The following is a 19984-nucleotide window of genomic DNA, read 5'->3' as shown; positions in this document are numbered from 1 at the left end:
TCACACTCAGTCCATCCATTATTCATCCATCATATCCAGATTTGGTCTTGAACTATTGTACTTGAATTATGTTTACATTCATCCATTCGTTATCTGTATTGCTGTTCAGGTTATTTGAGGAGTGGAGCCTGTTGAAGCATGCATTATGTAGCAACACAGACAGAAAAACACATATACTCAGAGAAAAAAATAATATTTTCCATTTCCCCTCCTCCTTGCATGTCACTGGACTGTGGGAGGAAACCAGAGCCTCTGGCCGCATATGCATGGCTGAAATTTGAGTCATTATTACATTGCTAATGTGGATGATTGGGTGTTGTTCTCATCCTTGGGTTACTTGATCATATTTTTTATTTCATCTCTTTTGGTCTGATGTGTGAGACCTTTTTAGCCATCCATATGGCGTGGCTCAAGCCTCCAGGAACAGCGCCGAGATGTGAAGCCAATTTGACATAATGGCTGAACCGTGTAATTACAAGTTGCGGGTCCTTCATGTGATGCTTTCTGGCCCAAAAAACATTTTTCTCAAACGCAATCATTGCAAAAGGAGCGGCTGGAAAACAGTGAATAATTTTCTATGAACATCACAACCCCCGCAAAATGATTCATGTCACTATCATAATTTGATTCATTCGGTCCAGTAACATTTGGAAAGTCTAAAAGAGCCGCATGGTCCAGTAGAAGTCTCAGACGTGCTGAAGAAGGACTCTAGTACGCATGGCATGGGCCCAAAAATGTGGAAGTGTGAGGAAGCCCATAAGCTTCATGCTCCACTGAGCAACGTTTAATAATGAAAGGGCGCCATCTTTGAATGTGGTATCCAGTTCTCCTTAATACATCCATGGCGTGGCTCTTGGGATGTCAGTGTTGGTCGGTCCACCACTTCGATTCAGACTGAAATAAATGTGGTGCCATCATCAGGTAAAATTTGTAATTTTTCCAATACTTGCAAAACTAATGATTTTAAAATCAGCCTCGGCTGAACAATATCTTTACAGCTATGCTAATTAGCAAACGTGCTAACATAAACCAAAATGGTGAACATGGTAAAATTATATCTGCTAAACATTAGCATGTTAGCATATTGATGTTGGCATTTAGGTCAAAGCCACGCTGTGCTTAAATACAGCCTCAGAGAGCAGCTCTGTAGCTGTAGACTAGCTGAGGCTTGTTTTTATGCCTCATTTAGTCTTGTTTATGAATTTAGCACAGTGTGACATTTTAAGAAAACACTTAATTTCTAATATTGGCAAATATACCCCTGACTGCTTCTCAAGTATGCTTGGATAATCTGATCATGGGAGTTTCTTGAATTAATTTATAGCTGGATTTAATGCATTTCTCCACTATCTAATTAGAATCTAATTTACCGAGATGCATGTTAACACCACATGTATGAGGGTCATTTATATGTCCATTTATCTAGCTATCTATCTATCTAACCACAGTCTATAGCCAGCCAACCCCCTCCCTCCATTGTGACTCATGGCTTCTGCTCAGCACCAACTAATCATAATGAGCCCATCTGACAACCTTTATGGTGCCTTTTAGCCTGAAAGCAAAAGCACAATGTGTAGTCTCTCAATGGAAAAGTAGGTAAGTTCACTGCAAATTATGTTCTTTATTGTCTTCCTGAGAAAGTCTGGAGACAGTGGGAGGGATGAAGGGGAGGAAAAGTAGTGGTGTGTAAGAAGAAGATGATATACAGGTAGTAGGGAGGTTGCTTAATGGTGTGGTAACCACATCCTCACCATTGTTACAATCCTACTGTTTGTGTGTGTGCTTATATTGTAGCATGTGGGGTCTGACTTTGAGCTGCCTGCTGCCTTTCAAAAGACTCCCTGATCATTCCTTTGTTCCTCCCCTCTCCCTCCCTCCCTTTCTGTCTCTTAGCGTGGCTTCCTCAGAGAGAGAGGCTGATATATGACATCTGTTTGACTGGAATTGGATTGTGGACATCCCTAGTGGCGCATGGAAACGCATCTCCGGTATTTTCTCCATGCGTTGTGCATCTGGATTGAAGGATGGGGCTGTAGAGAGGGAGGAAGAAGGAGGTTTGGATTCAAAGAGAAATAACTAGAAATCACTCAAAAAAGCGGATCACGCAGAAAGAGAGAACAAAGAGCAATAGAAATGGAAGGAGGAAGCCAAAGAAATATGGAAACAGGGAGAGTGAGAGAATCCCTCATTGAGAAATGTTGGGAAAGTGAGGCTATAAAGAAAGAGGAAGGCCAACATCAAGCCTCGTTAAACTGCCAGCCTGCTGCCAGAAAGCTTATTGCCTTGTTTCCATCTGAGTGATAGACCGTCTTAAACTCTTGTCTTCCTTCAGTGTCCACTTTGACTCTGTTTCCTGACTACGTTTACATCTCACTGATAAAATAGAGAGGAATTAGACACTTTAGTGACTTTCTGTTAAAGCCAGTAAAGAGATTTCCTCCTTTTACTATGAAGAGATTGACCCCTTTTTACTTATAGTCTTCTGTTGAATGTCAGAATAGAGAGGATGTTCAGACCATATGCCTTGAAAGCATTGCTGATGGGACAAGTGACTTGGCTTCCTCACAGAGAGGCTGATGTAGGACATCTGGTTAACTGGAACTGGATTTCACACATAAGGAGAATTCTGGGAAGAAGAGCATTAGCCACTTCTAAGGGAATTTGATATTTTCTCTGTTTTTCTGCAGTGCTTCATCTCTCTCTACTAAAGGATATCCATTTTATTACAACTTTGGCCTTATTTTTGTTGTTTTTGGTTATCATTTCTGTCAGGTATGATAACATTATACGCACTAACAGTTGAGATCTGGCACAGTGACATTGTTGCAATGAAGTCCAGCAGGCAAGAAACATGCAGACAGATGATCATACACTTTGTTAACAAGTTAACAGTTTAACCACATGAGTTAAACCATATAATAATCCTCAATGGACAAAACTGTGTGGGTACAGAGTGTAAAAATTTAGCTGTTTGCCTTTTGCTTCAGCACAAATTAAGATAACATTGGGGCTTGTGTTTCTTGCCCTTCTGACTTAGGAATGATGGCCTATTAAGACCAAAGTTGAAATAAACCAGAATTATCCTTTAACAAGACTTGAGGCTACAATTAACTGCTGTGAGGCTGTACTTAGGCACAGCGGTGCCTTGAGCTAAATGCTAAAGTCAGCATGCTAACATAGGCTACTTACAATGATAAAGCTAACACAGTGATATAGCAGGCATTGTTTAGCATGATCACCATCTTACTGTTAGGATGCTAACATTTGCTAATCAGCAATAAGCACAAAGTACAGCTGAGGCTGATGGACATTGTCTTTAGTCTTGTAAGTATTTGGTCATAAACCAAAGTTAAGTTGATAAAGTAAAATGTTGACCTGCTGGTGGCGCTAGAGGAAATGTAGGATTCATCCTCTGGGTACCATGAATGTCTTTACAAAATTTTAATCTGTCCAATAGTTTTTGAGATATTTCAGTCTGGACCAAAGTGGACCGATCAACTGACCATCATTGCCATCCCTAGAGCCACCGATATCATGGTTTTAATCAAATAGAAAATGCTACAGCTACCAACTTCTACACAAAAGCTGCAGATTTTGTTGTTGCTCCACAACAGGAATCATTGACATTTGCCCATTTTCCACTGAATACATATGATCCTGTTAACATCTTGTACACCATATGTGAAATCTCCTTCAGATTACAATATAAGAATCAGTTCAGATCAGTCGACCATCTACTCTTTGTTCTGATGAATGGCTTGGAGGTAAACTTTGAGTCAGGATGTCAGGTGTTTGTGTGCAGACACAATGCGTTCAAATTATGGAGTGATGGGCCGTTAGCTGATGCCATCTCATTTTCCATTTCATTTCCCAAACTTAAATTCCCCCCTACCCCCAACGCTCATCCTTAAACAGTGTCTGCATTATGCATGGACCTGAAAGTGTATCATAGTAGATATGAAATATGCATGAGCCCTTGTGGTGTGACTCCCCTCCCCATCCCTTCATTCTTACCCTCCAAAGGAAGAAATCATTTTGTGTTGTCTGATTGTGTTAGGGGCAAGGATCAATGAATTGTTCTTGTAGGTTTGTGTGTGTGTGCGCTCCTCTGTGTGGTTGTGTTTGGTGTTTTCTTCAAATGGCAGTGGAAATGAAAAAGAAAGAAGGGTTTGCAGAGTGGATGGTGGTGACAGAGAGAGAAGTTCAGGATGAAAGAGTGAAAAGAAAATGGATGCGGACTCAAAGGTCTCGAAAAGATTGCAAGAAGGATGAAGGAACCGAAGACCAAAGAGCAAAGTAAAAAGAAAGATAGAAGGACAAAAACAAGGAGAGACAGAGATCATCAAACAGAAGGAGACTCTTCTGGGGACTGTCAATAGAAGCAATATCCACTGATTGATTGTGTCACTGTGTCACACAGAGCTGGTCCCTAGAGACCTTGTGTGTGTTTGTGAGTATGTGTGCATGGTGGGTTGGTGGTGGTGTTGGGGGGGCGCGGGGCCTCAGCTGTTGTCAGAACAGGGGCCACGCGCCTGTTTTGGAAACACTCCAGCAATCCCATATTGTGAAGCCACAGTCACCACAAAGGGAGGGCTTCCATTTTGAGGGATTTTTTGTGCTACTCCGCCTTGCTCTCCATTTATGATCATGTTTGTTTGGGCACATGAGAAAGGGAGGAGATGATTTTTTAATGAAACTGTAGAGTTAAGCATGTGTTGGGTGTATTGTGAGAGATTTAGCTTTAAAGTGTTACACTTGGAACTCGTTATTGAAGGACATTTCCACCCATTTTTCTCCCTCCCAGGACTGAGGAGGGAGAGTTCTCGTTGTTAGGATTTGCATGGCATGAAGCTTTCAGCCACAGTTCATCAATGAGGCTGTGGTGATAAACAAAGGCAGCATCTCGCCCACGCCGAACCACAGCTGTACACACACACACAAACACAACAACACAGATGAACACACTGTTTGCAGATGACACAAATGCAACTCTTTTATGGAGAAATTGGAAAAAAAAATCTGTTTAGACCTCATGCATTACAGTTTTACTGAGAGATGCTTACATCACTCAGGCATTATTCAGAAAGAGGTGACTATGTGTGTGCGTCACTATGACACACATGCGCATGCATGCACACACACACAGAAACATGACCCCTCACATAGATAATCCAAACAGGTCAGGGTTCACTCAGGTCATGGCCTTCATCAGACATGGCCCAGTTAGTGTTTGAATGTGTGTGGGTGTGTGAGTTTCAATGCATACTGTCTTAGTCCCTCTCTGTCAGTGATGAGATGGTGTGTTTAATGCCCAACATGAAATGATAGACTGTCTGCTATCACAGCCAGTGGTTGATTACTCAGCTAAGTGTGTGCACATATGAGTGTGTGTGTTTATATGTGGGAGATTGTGTGTGTGTGTCTTCAGGACTCCCGCTGAGGAGTTTTAGATGGTTGATGATGCAATGACCCTGACCAGAATCTGATTCATTTGGCAGTTGCTTTAGTACAGACAGTCTTCTTAAAACGGGCTAAAAGGAGCTTTAAAGGTTTCACTTGGGCCACAACTTTGGTCCAGACAGAAATATGTTAACATCTACTTGATGGATTACCATTAAAATTTGTACAGACATCCATGGTTCTCAAACAATGAATCATAATGACTGTTGATCCCCTGATTTTTTTGTTGACATAAGCATTTATCTCAAAGCGCCGCTGTGCCTATCTACAGCCTAACAGAAGAGCTAGCATGACTGTAGACTCCTTGTACCAGATTATGCTCTAAAAGATCTAGTGAGATGGGAGAAGGTCAAACCCTGCATACTTTCTCACCTCCACGCTGGACTGTTGGTTTCGGAGAGTTAGAAAAATTGGCGGACGCAGCCCCTCCCAACTCTGATGTCTGAAAGGTGTGTGGGGAGGGTGTTTCAAATGCTGTTTGACCATCCAATAAACATTTCTGTTGAAGCATACTGATGCCTTTAGTCTTGTCCACTGAAGCATTAGTAGTTATTACTGCTTATGCTAACAGCCCAGATTGTCTTTGACTTACAGTTACTCCTATAGTAAAAAATTAGAAGAATGAGTGTTTCAGTCACAAGCAAGAGAGAGCAACCAAACACGTTTTTTTTTCCCTTTTTCATCTCTCATTTTTTGTTAAATGGTATAAATGGAAAAATGTATTTCTTGTTGTGTCCCCTTGCACTTCCTGAAAAGTGTGTTTTAAAATATGTTAACCGGAAATCTGTATTCACTTGTTCCTTATTGTAGCTGCTGCAGATAAGTTCTCTACATTCACCTCTTGCTCTCTCCATACCTAATTGTAATTTAAAAAAAAAAAAGATAATTCTACTAAACGTATTACAGCAAGTCTTTATCATCAAACTGACAGCTAGTGTTTGCCTTATTCTAATGTTCTGTCTTTCTGTTTGGTTTGACTGACAGCCCCGACCATGCGCAGGTTATTAACTTGTGTGTACTTTGCTGGAGGTGGATTGGACAGTTAATAATGACAGTGTCTAACTGGGGAGACTATGAAAGTGTGTGTGTGTGTGTGTGTCCACTATTCCTCAGAGATTTAAAATCCATTGAGAGAATGAGAAAGGAACAGATTGAAAAATGAGACGAAAGGAGAGAGGAAGGGATTAAAAGATGGAGAGGAAACAAGACCTCTCATGAACTTAATGGCTTGATGTCCCACTGTCTTGAGCACATTCTCCATTATGTGTGTGTGTGTGTCAATTTGTGTGTGTGTGTGTTTGTGTATCCACAGCGATGCCTGCTTATTGTAAAAAGGAATTTTCATGGGCTTTACTTGTGCAAGTGAAACAGCTGGGAATTGTGAAATCCAAGCCTCTCTCTAAGTAGTAGGATTGGCCCTCAAGAGCTCACTATGGACGTTGTTAACTCCTGGAGGACTCTTGTGTGTATATGTGGAGTTAAATAGTGATTGGCTATTGGATTATTATCAAAGTGACAGACAGCATCTCTTCTCTTTCATCCCTCCTGTCTCTTTCTCTCCTCCTTTCCTTACATTTCCTTACTTTTCCATTCCTCTCCCCTCTTCACGGTCCACGTGAAGCACAAACAGATCGGAAACAGCTGTGAAAATTATTCTGTCTAATAACGGCCAATCTTGGCTTCTTGGTTAGCTGCGGTGCAATGCTTCAGACTTTGTTTTCATGAAAAAAGCACCCTGCCTCGAAAATCCCCTGAAAGTTTGCAGTGTTGCTTTAGCTTTGCTTCTTTTGTGTGTCTACAGGGTTACCCATATGCAATGGATACCATAGGTCCTGCCAAAAGGCTGACTGCCAGGCCAGAGAGAAGAGAAGAACGGGTGCAAACTCCTTCTTCTCATCCCTCTCTATTTCAGTCTCTTGACTTCTCTCCCAGCCGCACAGTCCATTTATTTTCCTCTCTCCCTCCTCACACCACTCTTTGCTTTTATTCTCCTTCAAACATAAGCACAAATATTTCAATCTGTCTCTCTTCTTTTCTTTTTTTTTCTACCCCCCTTCATCTTTTTTTCTCTTTCTGCATCGTTCTTGGCCGAAGCTCAGCTCGTGGTCTTCGGCCTCGCCGCGAGCTCTCATCACCCATCACGTTGTCTGAGAGAGAAACGCAGCCAAGCTAATAAGCCGAGCAAACTGACAGCCAGAAACCATGAGATGATGAGTTCACTGGTGAGTTGTATGGACATCCCAGGTCACAAGACAAATTCCAGGACTTTTTGTGGCTACATGTGATAAGCGTGGCCTTGGAGAGTGTCTAGACGACGCACATGCAGACTTCATTGATTTCATGAAGCAGACATTTCGGATGGAAGCCTCGCCGTGGTTTAAATGTTTTCCTTGTTGCAAGGTTGTCTTTATTTCTAATGTAAGAGAATCCATTTCTATCTGAGGATTTTTGGGAAGGGAGTGTTCCTCTTACAGGCAGACAATCATTTTGATTCCCTCATTCTCCTTTCTGTCTGTAATTAGCCAAAGCCCATTTTCATCATTACACAATGACCTCACAACTGACTGAAATTGCTGCAGCTCTCTTTGTATGACAACTACTTTCTGTATAGTCGTCTCATTCTTTGTCTCTGAGTAAGTCTACCAAGACAGACTGAGTCCCACAGGTAGGCATGGCAACTGATCATTTTTGTACCACTTTTCCTCTTTTCTCTACAATAGCATAGATGTCATCAAAAAGGTCTGTACATCATTCTGACTGTTGAAATGAAACGCAAATCTACTGTATATAGTGATTGTAATGGTTCATTTTGCTATTCTGACAGCTGCACTGTCTTTTTGTCTCTTCATGATAACCTTATCCCATCATAGTGGTGTCAGATTGTAGACACATTCACATGCACACAATAACTCAGCAACAACACATAAGGCAGATTTAGACCTCATTAGATTTTACAGCAACCTGCTGTGTATATTTGCATGCAAATGAGAGAAAACACATTTTCTTGGCTAGTCACTAACTTCATCTGTCTGTTGTTTGGTGTTGGGCAGGTTACGTTCAGTGGATTTACCAGAGCTTTTTGACTGAAAATAGCTGCCCGCTTGTCTCTGGAAACGACATTTTCAGAGCAGTGAGAGTGAATCAAATATTAAAAGTTGCAGGTCATAAAAAACAAAACAATGAGCTAAAAGATGGTCATAAAGCTTCATAGAGCTGGATGGAGCTGCAGAAATGGATCATGATTTTCTGTAGGTTTGTCATCGTTGCATTGAAGCTCTGCACCTCGCTGTGTGTGTGTGTATGTGTGTGTGTGTTCTCCAAGTTAGAAATTGTTGACATGTTTTTCTACCATGATGTTGGAATCATTGTAATGTAATAAAGCTCTTCAATACATCATGGTGAATAAATATACAGCAGATATGTAGATTTGTGTATGCAGAATCAGTTGTCTACTAACTGTGCCGGAGGCATCTTTCCTAAAACAATCAGCTTTTGTTGTTGCAGTGTTTTTTGGGCACCTCAGCTTTGCTTTCTGTGTGCCTCTGGCCCTCTCTTCCCTCTCTCTGTGGGACCGTGGGATTGATTTATAACTTCATTTGTTCTTGAAGGGAAGAAGAAGATGAGTCCATGACTTATCCTGTCTGTGTGAGGATGGAGGGACAAGGGGGTGTTTTTTTTTTTTCCTTCTCTCCTCCTGGACGCACCTCAGGCCCTCTTCACGCATGTCTGTTTTTTAACAGTGACAAATGGTCTCATTTTTTTGAAAGCATTAGGTTGGTCATTAGGAAAATTGAGGTGTGAGGACTTTTTTGTCGCTAGATAGCTCTTGCATGCAGTCAGGTGGGGCCGTTTTCTTGGTCATTTCTGCTATTTTCTTCTGTACAAATGGGACCAATTGTCCCTGCCACAGCAGGGTGATTCTCAGCATATTTTTAGCATGATGGTAGACTTTTGTATCGGATTTGAGTGATGTGAGCTGCGGCAGTTCAGTTTCCATAGTAGCAGGACAAGAAACACGAGACATTGTGGCTTGTTGCCTGTAACTGATTTAATCTACATAAATGTTGTGAAAATTGTGTGTTATTAAGGCTGGCGACTCTGGCATTGTGCGGACATAAGTGCATGTTTATGGGGAGGAATTCTTTGTGTCTGAGTCTCTTTGTCTTGTTTTTGTGTGTGTGTGTGTGTGCTTGCAAGCATATGTAAATGTTATGTACCTGTGCATATACTCAGCAGAAACAACACACCTCTTTGTTGTCAGGTGTGAACAGGAGACTCCTCTCTCGGCTGCAGCCCTGCTTGTTCTCCATAAATCCCTCTAGATTTACAGCTGTGTGTCTGGCTATCCCACTCTCCTGAGAACAGTAGGTGCACAGTGAGAGCACCACAGAAGAAGCAATGACATTCTGCCCACTTCACAGTTGCTGACAGTGCCAGAAACCTCAACCTCGGACTGTGAAGAGATAGATCGCCCTTTCCTGTGTTCACTCTCTCCCTCACTGTTCCTCTTCCTGTATTTATTTGACATATGACTGGCATGGAGGGATCGGGGGAAACCTCCCTTCAGAGTCGGCCATTTTGGGCTATGGTTAGTTTAGAATTTGGCATCCACAGACCCATTACAAGGTCGCAGTCGACTTGGGCTGATTTAAGTTATCCGCTGCTCACTGAATGTACATTAGCCCAGCTTTTACAGAGGAGGGCTTTCAGAAGTGCTCTAGCAGATGTTTCCATAGACTGCTGCCCCTGTGGATTCACAGGACGGAGAACAGACTGATTGACTGCAGTAGAGGGAATACTACACTAGTACTGAACTTGATTTTCAGTCAGTGTACAGCTGAAGACACCTAATTTGCATTGAAATTCAATTCAGTGAAACACAGTTTTTGCTCATACATGCAGGATACTTTAACTATAATATTCATGCCTTCAGGCTTAAATACTGAGCTGCTGTGCGCTGTTTTTGCACAATAATACTACTGCCAAAGTCTACCAGTCTGATGCATTCATGTGGTACCACATACATTAAAAAAACCAGGAAGTTAGCCAGAGTAATTTCTGGCTAAATTCGTCTCTACAAAAGCAACCGCATTTGCTTATTATTTGTATTCTGGATTGTTTTTCTCCACAACTTTATTCGTGAATCCAGTGCTGTTTGGCGACTAGTGTATGTATATACATATATATATATATATAGTGTGTGTGTGTGTGTGTGTCTGTATATATATTACATAAACTGTCTCTCAGCTCTATCTTCATACTTAGCGCACAGACATGACAGTGGTATCTTCACGTCTAACTCTGTAAGAAAGTGAACAAGCATATTTCCCCAAATGTTCAACCATTACTTCAAAGGAATTACAGTTTTTTGAAGGAATGCGTACTTCTAAAGAAACAGTCAAAAGGCAAAATTTCTACTGGTCTGAGTAGATATTAGTCCTCTGTATGACAGATCACAGAACTCAACAAACTCAAGTCTTGGATGTTTGACTTTCCCACAATCAGGAATCTTCTCTCACACATATTGTGATTGCCTGCTCTCACCAAGAAAACATCCTATTTAATAATGTCTTAGCTGTTTTCATGCTCTACCCAGCAATGTTACTGCTTTTTTTTTACACTAGAATCTTGCTTTAAGATTTGTGGAAGTGACGTTCACACACTTTTTTCTGCAAATTGTCGCAAAACTTCTTACGTGGAAAGTCAACTTTGCTTCCTTTTTCCACGTGATGTCAGCACAGAAAGTTACCAGAACATTTATGGGCTAAGTGCAAGAGGGGAAGGGGCTTAGGAAAAAACGCTGACTGCTGTTGGCAGGCGGTGGGAGGGGTTAATGTTGTGGGCTGTTTGCCCTCTCAGCAACCAGCTTGGTGGTCACCCCTGATTGCATTCGTCTGTTGAAAAACTCTGTCGTTCCTTCACTTCCTCTTGGTCTTTTGCTCGCACTCACCGCTCTCACCCTGCTGCCCATCTGCAAGCAGGATCACTCTTCCCCTCCTCATCACCTCAGCTCATGGCAATCATTTCTATTCCCTCTCCTCTCCTCTGCACTCACTGATCTGAGAGAGATGAAAACAGACTTTTTCAATTAAGGAAAGCCGTTGAAAGTGTTTGCTCCAGGCTGCCGCACTGCTGCTGCTCTCTCTGCCCCCCCCCACCCGAGATCCTCTTGTCGTTTAGTGTGTTTCTTCCCCCCTCCGCCTCATTCCCAGCACAGCCAGGGGGGAAGCGGGAAGCGGTGAGTAACTTTTAAACATTTTCATCCTTTTCATTCAGCTGCTGATTTGTTCATGCTGGCTTCTGAGGAACTGATTGGTGGAGAAGAGTTGTCTTTGGCAGGGTGTCAAGATTTTTCCCCTGGGTGGTGTAAATTCAGCATTTTGACACCTTCGGTCTGGATATATCGCCCCAGTCATTGGTTAGTTTTCTTAAGGACGCTGTTGACTTATCTTGACAATTTAGACATTATGGAATGTTTTAATTTTGGGAGGGCATGCATACCATGACGATTTCGGCAATATATAGAGCACGTGTGTTTTATGTCTGCCTGTATCTGTGTCATTTCACAAGTGTGAGCATAATTTCAAGTGACTGTGCCTGCAAGTTAGTGTGCAAATGCGTCTCTGTGATTTTTACAGTGAATTACGACTGACTAGTGACGACTGAGTAAAAGCGTCACTCACATCTTGTCTTTCCGTTCCCTTGGGTGCTGCTTTGTTGGGCTGCCAACATAGTTGTCAAGAGTGGGTGGCTTTATCTTTAGACAAGGGGAGGAAAAAAAAAGATGGAAGTGAGAAAATGTGTGTCAGGAGAGAAAGGGAGAGGATGAAAATGGCTGAAAGTGGATGGAGTGATGGACTGAGTTAGAAGGACAGGGGAATAAAAAAGCAAGTGAAAGACAGAAGGGAGAAGAGGAAAATGCAGTTGAGAAGCAACACCTTGTCATCTCAGCTGTTGTGATTTAAGTGGGCTGACAGCACACAAATCTCCCTGCATCTCACAGCTGTGCAACATGCCTTCCCCTTTTTATTTTTAACCCGGACACCTATATTAGGCTGTCAGATCCAGGCAGCGTCCAGACTATTGTCTGCCAGACTCTATATGTGTTTGGGTCTGCCTGTGCCAGGGGGTGTGCTTGGGTCTGTGTGTTTGTGTGACTGTCTTAACGCATGCCTATATATGTCAGTTCTGCAAGTTTAATCACATACACATCTACCAGACAGTATTGGTGGGTCTCCGGTGCATGTTCTGCCTCAAATCATGTAAGATGTGACAAGTTTAAGAACAGTTTACATGTGCGAGATCCAGCGCTGGCTCAGCAGTCTTTATTGACCGCGTGAGTGTGTCCGTAAATTGCCAGAGTGCATTCCACACAGACATGCTGCCAGCTCTGTTGATGGCACCCTTGTGTGAGAGGCTGGTAAAAGACTAACAAGGGGAGGGGGGAAAAAAGAGGCTTGGATTTTGTGCTGCAGCTCCATGCTCTTCCTGCGCCACATGCTGCTCGTAGTTTCTCTGCACCTGGACTGCAAGGACCCACCCACAGCGACAACACCTACAAAAAAACGGCCTCTGCGTTGATTAATTTAGACTGTCTAAATGTGTTGCTAGGAAACATATTGTGTATTTTTCTGTGTGTTGGAATATCATATTATCAGTGGAATTACTAGATGAAATGGTTTTGTTGACAGTTGTGGAACGACCGGTCCTCTCATCCTATTACCACTTCCTTCCAGACCTCAAGACAAACATCCCCCACTTCAAAGTTTCTCCGGACTAAAGACAGACTAAAATCTGCTGAGCTCACTAAAGCAGAAGGAAGGTGAACATTAGGAGTCGGGGAGAGGGGGGGGGGGGGGGTGGAAAACAGAGGGATGAATGAATTAGATTCTGCAAGTGGATCTTTAGTTGCTCCTCAGGAGGTGAGTGTGGCAATTGATTTGGTAAGCGAGTGCTCTCCTCCACCCACCCCCATCCTTCTCCCCGCTGCCAGACTTACTGCCTGCATTTGTGTGCTGCGAAGCAATCGATGTCAAGGAGCTGGCTCACAGTGGCGTGTCAACTTAGATCTGCATTGATCAGTCCCATTGATCTTAATCCTAATGATGTTTCATCATCTGAATCTCTAAAAAGGCTATAATCATGCCACTCATTTCTGTTTGTCTCATTGCTTTAGCTCCAGAAACCTTTTACCACAGCACTATCAGCACCATTTCTCTTTCTTTGATCAGTATCAGATATGTTAAATGACCAACAATCCAGGATCTGTTATTGTGAAGATTCAACTTTATAAGGCTTCATGTTTTAGCTGTGAATTTTCACCTCCCACAATATTCCTCACATACTCAGATAGAGATGTCATCACCTGGCAATTTAGCCTAGTGCAAGGAGCCTTTTTAAAGAGAAAGTAGATTTCAATTACCAAGCCTTTGTTCCTCCAAAAATTGAGCTATAATTTGACAGCGGACAAGATTGTATTTATTATATGAATGTAGGGCAATTTGGCTGATGGCTTTGAAGGGAAGAGATGAAAAACGAGCTCCTTTGCATAGTTTATCTGTGTCTTCTCCTCTTCTTCCCTTCTTTTTTGTTGCATCATTACTGTTTCTACCTATGGATCATGGGACAGTACTGGATCTGTACTTTATCTCCATATAATACCAGACGACATCAGTCTTGGGACATGAGTTTTAGCCAGAGGTGCACTCTCTAGCTGTCTGTCTGAGGAATCAGACCGGTTACAATGAAACTTGAATGAAATAGCAGAGAAACTGGGTAACTGGGTTGTGTCACAGTTATGATAGACTCCATGGGGGGGCTCACACTGACACAAAAGCTTTTTCAGCCTCTGAAGTCACTGAATGACATTCGAAGGTCATTTCAATTAGAAAGATGAATCAGTACCAGCCTAATTTGAATTAGACAACAGATTGCAATTATAGTCCACTGTGTACTTAGACATTTTATCCGACTGGCCTGGTCTCAGATGTGTCTGAATGCACACGCACACGCACACACACACACACACACACACACACACACACACACACACACACACACACACATACATAGACAGAGCTCTGGAGACTACCAGAGGCAAAAAAGTGAAGCCAGAAAAAACAGGCTGCCACTCAACTCTGCCAAGCTTGGCCAGTGATAAGGTCGGCCACAGGGACGTGTCTGCACTCAGGACCTGTCAATCAAACATAAGAGCCTGCTTCCCTACCACCCCCCTTCACAAGAGAGTGATGGGAGTGATTAGGGGGGAGGAGTGTGACAGAGGAAGATGGAGAGGCAGGGAGACAGATATAGAGTGGCTTGGGAATAAGAGGAATCGGGTCAGAGAAAGAAAAAATGGACCATGATGGAATCCATGAAACCATAAAAGACTGGTAAGATGAGGAGGAAGTGAAAATGAAATAAGAGTGAAACTGTAGAAGGAGTGAGTGAGGGGGCGTCTCTACAAAGAATGTGACCCTCTTGTCGTATGTCAGCCAAACCACGCATCTTAACAACACGCCTCACTGTAGCAGAATCTCATGTCAAAATGCTGTCAGTTAAGTTAGCCAGAAGAGCATTCTCCATTTCCTACGATTCCAGCCACAACCTCACCCGCTTTTCTCATTTTCTTGCTGTTTACTGCCTCAAACCTTGATTAGGTTACAAAGATTAAGTCTATCACCATAAAAATCTCATGGAAATCAAGTCATTGTCATGCTCAGACCTGGATGCAACAATAGCGCTCTGTTCAAGGTTCGCAAACATTTTTTTTGTAAACACAGTATTGAAACATTTTAAAAAGGTCTTACAGCAGCAGTTTTTAGGGATGCAGTCGTTGTGGGGTGACTGGGTGAAAAGTTGGGGCCCTCTGTATCCCCTAGTTGAACTTTTTCTGCTTGAACTTTTCTGCTGACAAGGGAGGAAATGAGTTTTTGCCTTATGCTGTATTTTCAACTGCGGATGGTCTCGTCACTCGAGTCATTTCTGTGTTTGATAACATACATACACAAAGAGAGAAATATGTTCAGACTCGGCCTGTCTTTCCTTTTTTTTTCTCATCCCTTTTCTCTCCCACGTAGAGTCATCAGGGATCAAAGAGGCTCCAGATGTTGTTCCTCACCTATCTACTTTCACCATCTCTTGACATTGCGGTGAAAGTGCCTGAGTAGTGTTCATTTAGCTGAGGCGCTGCCTCCAAGTCCTGTAGCGCTCATTACACACGAAGAGATGGATTGGAGTTTCATTGGTTGCGGAGTGGCCTTAGATCTCCTGCGAGGGTTAATAAGGAAATGAGATGCACAGCTGAGCCACGGTGTAAAGATAATTTGATTTTGTTCCACACCTCCCATGTTTTCCATTATGTTTGGTCAGGAACACAGAGCCCCAACACGCCACCTCTGTCTGTGGAAAAGTTTCAGGGTGGAAAATTTGGCAGTGGAAATTCTTTGTTTTTGATCCATCTGCTGCATGCGCCACACAAAACAGAGCTATTTTTGGTTTCACTGCGAGCAGAGGAAGTGCCAGCTCTCACACAGTTCATTAAAGTCCTGATGGAGGATAATTATGAACTGAATTACAGCAAGAGCAATGTTTTTCATGCCACTAGCCGGGTTGATGGCAGTTCCTCTAGGTTTGCCAATTCACTGAGCTTTCAATCTTCATTTGTGGTTCTCACCTGGTACGTCTAGTGTAGGATGGTCATTATTCAGGCTGTGCGAGGGTGGCTTCTCTGCATTGACCTCAGCCAGCAAGCTCAGGGTCATGTGTTAATGTTTCAGTGTCATATGTCTACTGCTTGGGTCACCCTGAGCTAGTCCCAGAGGTATGACTGCTATGTGGGACAAGCATAGAGAGTGGAGAAGGCTAGAGAGGAGTGCTGTGTACACTATATAACTGTCAGATTGATCAGTGTCATTGATGGCAAGCGCAAGATAGGTAGAGGCACATCAGTTAATCCTCTAAAAAACCCTTGATTTGGTTCTATTCAAATATCGTAATGATTTGTTGTGATATGAATACATTTAAATGTGGGTTTCAATCTTATAAAATGACCAGAAGTCTTGACTAAAAGATGATTAAAGGTGAAATCAAACCGCTTAACATGACAGTGGCAGTATTTACGGTCATAACGTGGGCATGTAAGCTGGCATCGCTGGTTAGCTGCTGTGTTGCCTGGGAGCTTTTCCTCTGTCTCTATGACGACGTGCAGAGAAATCAGACTTGTCTCTGCTCTCCTTTTATCCTTGTTTATAATGCCAAGTTGCCATAAATACAGGACTTCGGGGAGCACTTATGGTAATATACCCAGTTTGTGGGGCAACAAAAGCTTTAATTAGGCTGAATGCCAACCATATGGGACAGCAGGTAGGGCTCCTCACTCGTGTGGTCCAAACACACAGACACATGCGTGCGCGCGCACACACACACACACACACATAGTGTACATTCAGGGGGTTAGGAAAAGCACTGACAAGGGCCAAGCACCAGATTCTGTGCTGTAGGTTGCTCTTTGCTTTTAATGCCTGGAAAAAGATTGAAGCCCTCCCAGGTGTTAATGATATAATCCTAAGGCATCCAAATAACTCTTAAAGGAATAGTTCGACATTCTGGGAAATATGCTTTTTTGCTTTCTTTCAGAGAGTTTGGTGAGAAGCTTGCTACCACTTATGTTTGTGTGTTATGTATATATATATATAGGGCCAGGAAGCAGACTGAAAGCAGCTAGCCTGCCTCTCTAGAAAGTTGAAAAATTCCCCTGACAACACCACTTAAGCTCATTAATTAACACATTGTATCTTGTTTGTTTAATTTGTACACAAACAAAAATGTAAAAATGTTTTAATGTCTGTTTTAGGGGGAGTTACATGTTGCAACTATTTTTTCTCACTGTGACAAGACTCCAAGTACAAATACATTGTGTTTCTTGTGGCTGCTTTACATTAAAAAAATAGAGTTTCACCAGTTGAATGTTTTGATGTAAAGCAGCTGCAGAAAATGTTTGGTTTGCATTAGCAGTAACTTAATACAGCTCTAACATGGTGTTAAGAGAGTTAAAAATGAAGCTCTTATCATTGAGATAAAACTGTGCTGAATTAAATGGGTGCATCATTTTCTGTGAATCCCCTGTGCTTTGGTAAGCAATCCAGCACAGGAATTACTGAACATAAATACATTGAATGGCTATTGCAGACAAAATGCAGACCATAATAGTATTTTATTTCATGAAAATCTTAAGATTTATCACTTTAACACACACACGCACGCACACACACACACACACACACACACACACACACACACACACACACATACACACACACACACACACACACACACACACACACACACACACACACATACATACACGCCATTATGCATCCATGGATCTCCAGTCATCTCCCCACTTGCATGCAATGCCTAGTGAGAGCAGACGAGAGGGCAGCGAGGGCCAAAACTGAGTTAATACAGGCCACAGATCAGTTATAGGAGGAGCAGGAGGAGTAATAGGAATGAAAAATGAACCATTTATGGGAAGAGAGAGAGAAGAGGGAGAGAAGGGCGTTAATGAAAGCTGGGGAGGATGGGTCAAGACAGCGGGACATGGAGGATTAGAGACAGTTAATTAAAAAAGAGAAAAAGGGGATAGAGTGAAGGTTAGACAAAGGTAAGTAAAGTTAGAGCACAAAAATACTGAAGCAAAGCAAGTGAGCAGAGCAAGAGAGGAAGTATCTGACCAGAGGAAAGAAGAAGGGGAGGTAGAGAGATGTAAATGTGCGCTGAAGGAGGGGGATGAGGTGAAAGAGGAAGAGGAGATGCTGAGTGAGGGACCTGTGCAGCTGTAAGTAGAGAGGAATGAGGGACGAAGTTAGAGGGAGGTGGGAGGAGAAGCAGGGGGATGGAGAGCGGTGCCAAGCTGTCCCAGGGGTGATGAATGAGCCCATAATGAAGTATCTGTGCTCCTCTGCTTCTGCCTCTGGCTGGAGAATAACCGCAGCCTTGGCACGGCCGCGGGACTCGCTCAATCATGCCAAGGAGAACACACACACACACAGAGGGAAGTTTGGATGATCTACACACATGCGTGCGCACACACAAGGAGTCTGTGACAAGCTCCTGCATTGCAAAGCTCACACAAATTTACACACAGGAACTAATGACAAATGATCTGTCTCTTGCTACCACCCACTGTATACCCATCACGCACACACACACACACACACTAAGAAACACATTTCTACCTACATTCTGTTTCTGGAGTGTGCAGTGTGGGTTTTGTAAAACAACCTATTGTTCAGTATGACAGGCTGGTAATACTCAAGACGCTGTGGTTGTCCACACACACACGCACACACACACACCGAGTGATGGAAGTTAAGACAAACGGTAAATTCCTCCTCTGCAGTAAACAAGTCCTGCTGTCCTGTGGTTTCCACCGCTGTCACCGAAATCTCAGCCTGCCAGTTTGTCACCAGCGCACAGACAATACATCTTCAGTTTGCAGAGAAGACAATGGCTAGCAGTAAATATTCTTCCCCTCCCCCCTTGCATATGTCTATACATGTGTCTGCACGCTCAGCGCTCAACACTAAAACAGATTAGCAGACACTTACCATGAATGCATTTGTTTCTACATTTTTTTCTGCCATAGGCACGAAACTTCAACTTCAAGCCAATAAGTTCCAAAGCAAATCTTGACTCATCCTCTGACGTGCAGACATCTGGCTGGCCGAGATGTCATCCAACAGTGCAGAGGCCAAACCACAACCATACAGCTCTCCTAAAAAAACACTAGAGTGGAAGGGACCAAGAGTAAAGAATGTCTGTATGACCTGAGTGTGTATAACTGTATAAAGACATAAAAAAATGAAGAGCTCCTTGCATCATACCCAGATATTTGCACATGAAACACACAGCAAACAGTAACAGCAAGATTAAAGAGTCATTGTACTACATGTGTGTCCCATTTTTTCTTCTTCTGTGTTCTGTATCAGCAAAGCCCACCCAGAAACAAAGCAGGATGTTGTTTTTAGAGGTGAAAAATAGTGCATATCAGCCGCAATCGCCTGTAGTGTAGATCTTCTCCTAAAATTCACTTCAGAGGAATCTGAAAGTGTCTTTTTCCACCGGTGTTGTTGCGTGTGGTTGCCTGCCTCCTAGATTGTGCAACGTCTGCATCTTTCTGTCAGATGGCCGAAACCAAACATTCACCCCTCAAACATCTCTTTAACACCTTTCTATAGAAAACTAACTTCTGTTTTAACTACTGTTTGATATTATTGATCCATGAATAAAAAATGATTCTTCCGTAAATGACCAGTTTTGTAACCTTTGCTGTTAAAGCATTCCAGCCTTGCAAGTCCTGTGAATCATTATCTGCAGTGGAAAATGGATTTTTGCTACCCTCTATTTCTAGTGTTGCAGAGGGGAAGCTTTGAATTAGGAGGAAACAGCACTGGGTGTATAGCCTGAACTTTGCTGACAGGCTGTTTTTCACTGATTCGTCCCAAAAGACTGGATCTGTGAG

General features: G+C 42.7%; 1 protein-coding gene across 2 annotated transcripts in view; it reads left to right on the top strand.

Annotated features, from left to right (window-relative positions):
* The window catches only part of prickle2b (prickle homolog 2b), an 88599-nt gene that overhangs the window by 26415 nt on the left and 42200 nt on the right, over nucleotides 1-19984 (top strand). Inside the window, exon 1 of one of the 2 annotated variants that reach the window (XM_067588034.1) lies at nucleotides 11677-11698. The exons of the other annotated variant lie outside the window; for it this stretch is intronic. The gene's annotated coding sequence lies outside the window, so the exon portion shown is untranslated. Of the gene's footprint in view, nucleotides 1-11676; nucleotides 11699-19984 lie in introns of those variants that run through there. 2 annotated transcript variants of the gene reach the window in all.

The sequence above is a fragment of the Thunnus thynnus genome, chromosome 4, assembly GCF_963924715.1.
Source record: "Thunnus thynnus chromosome 4, fThuThy2.1, whole genome shotgun sequence".
NCBI lineage: Eukaryota > Metazoa > Chordata > Actinopteri > Scombriformes > Scombridae > Thunnus > Thunnus thynnus.
Note: the sequence above shows the minus strand (reverse complement) of the source record. Positions and strands in the feature narration are given on the sequence as shown.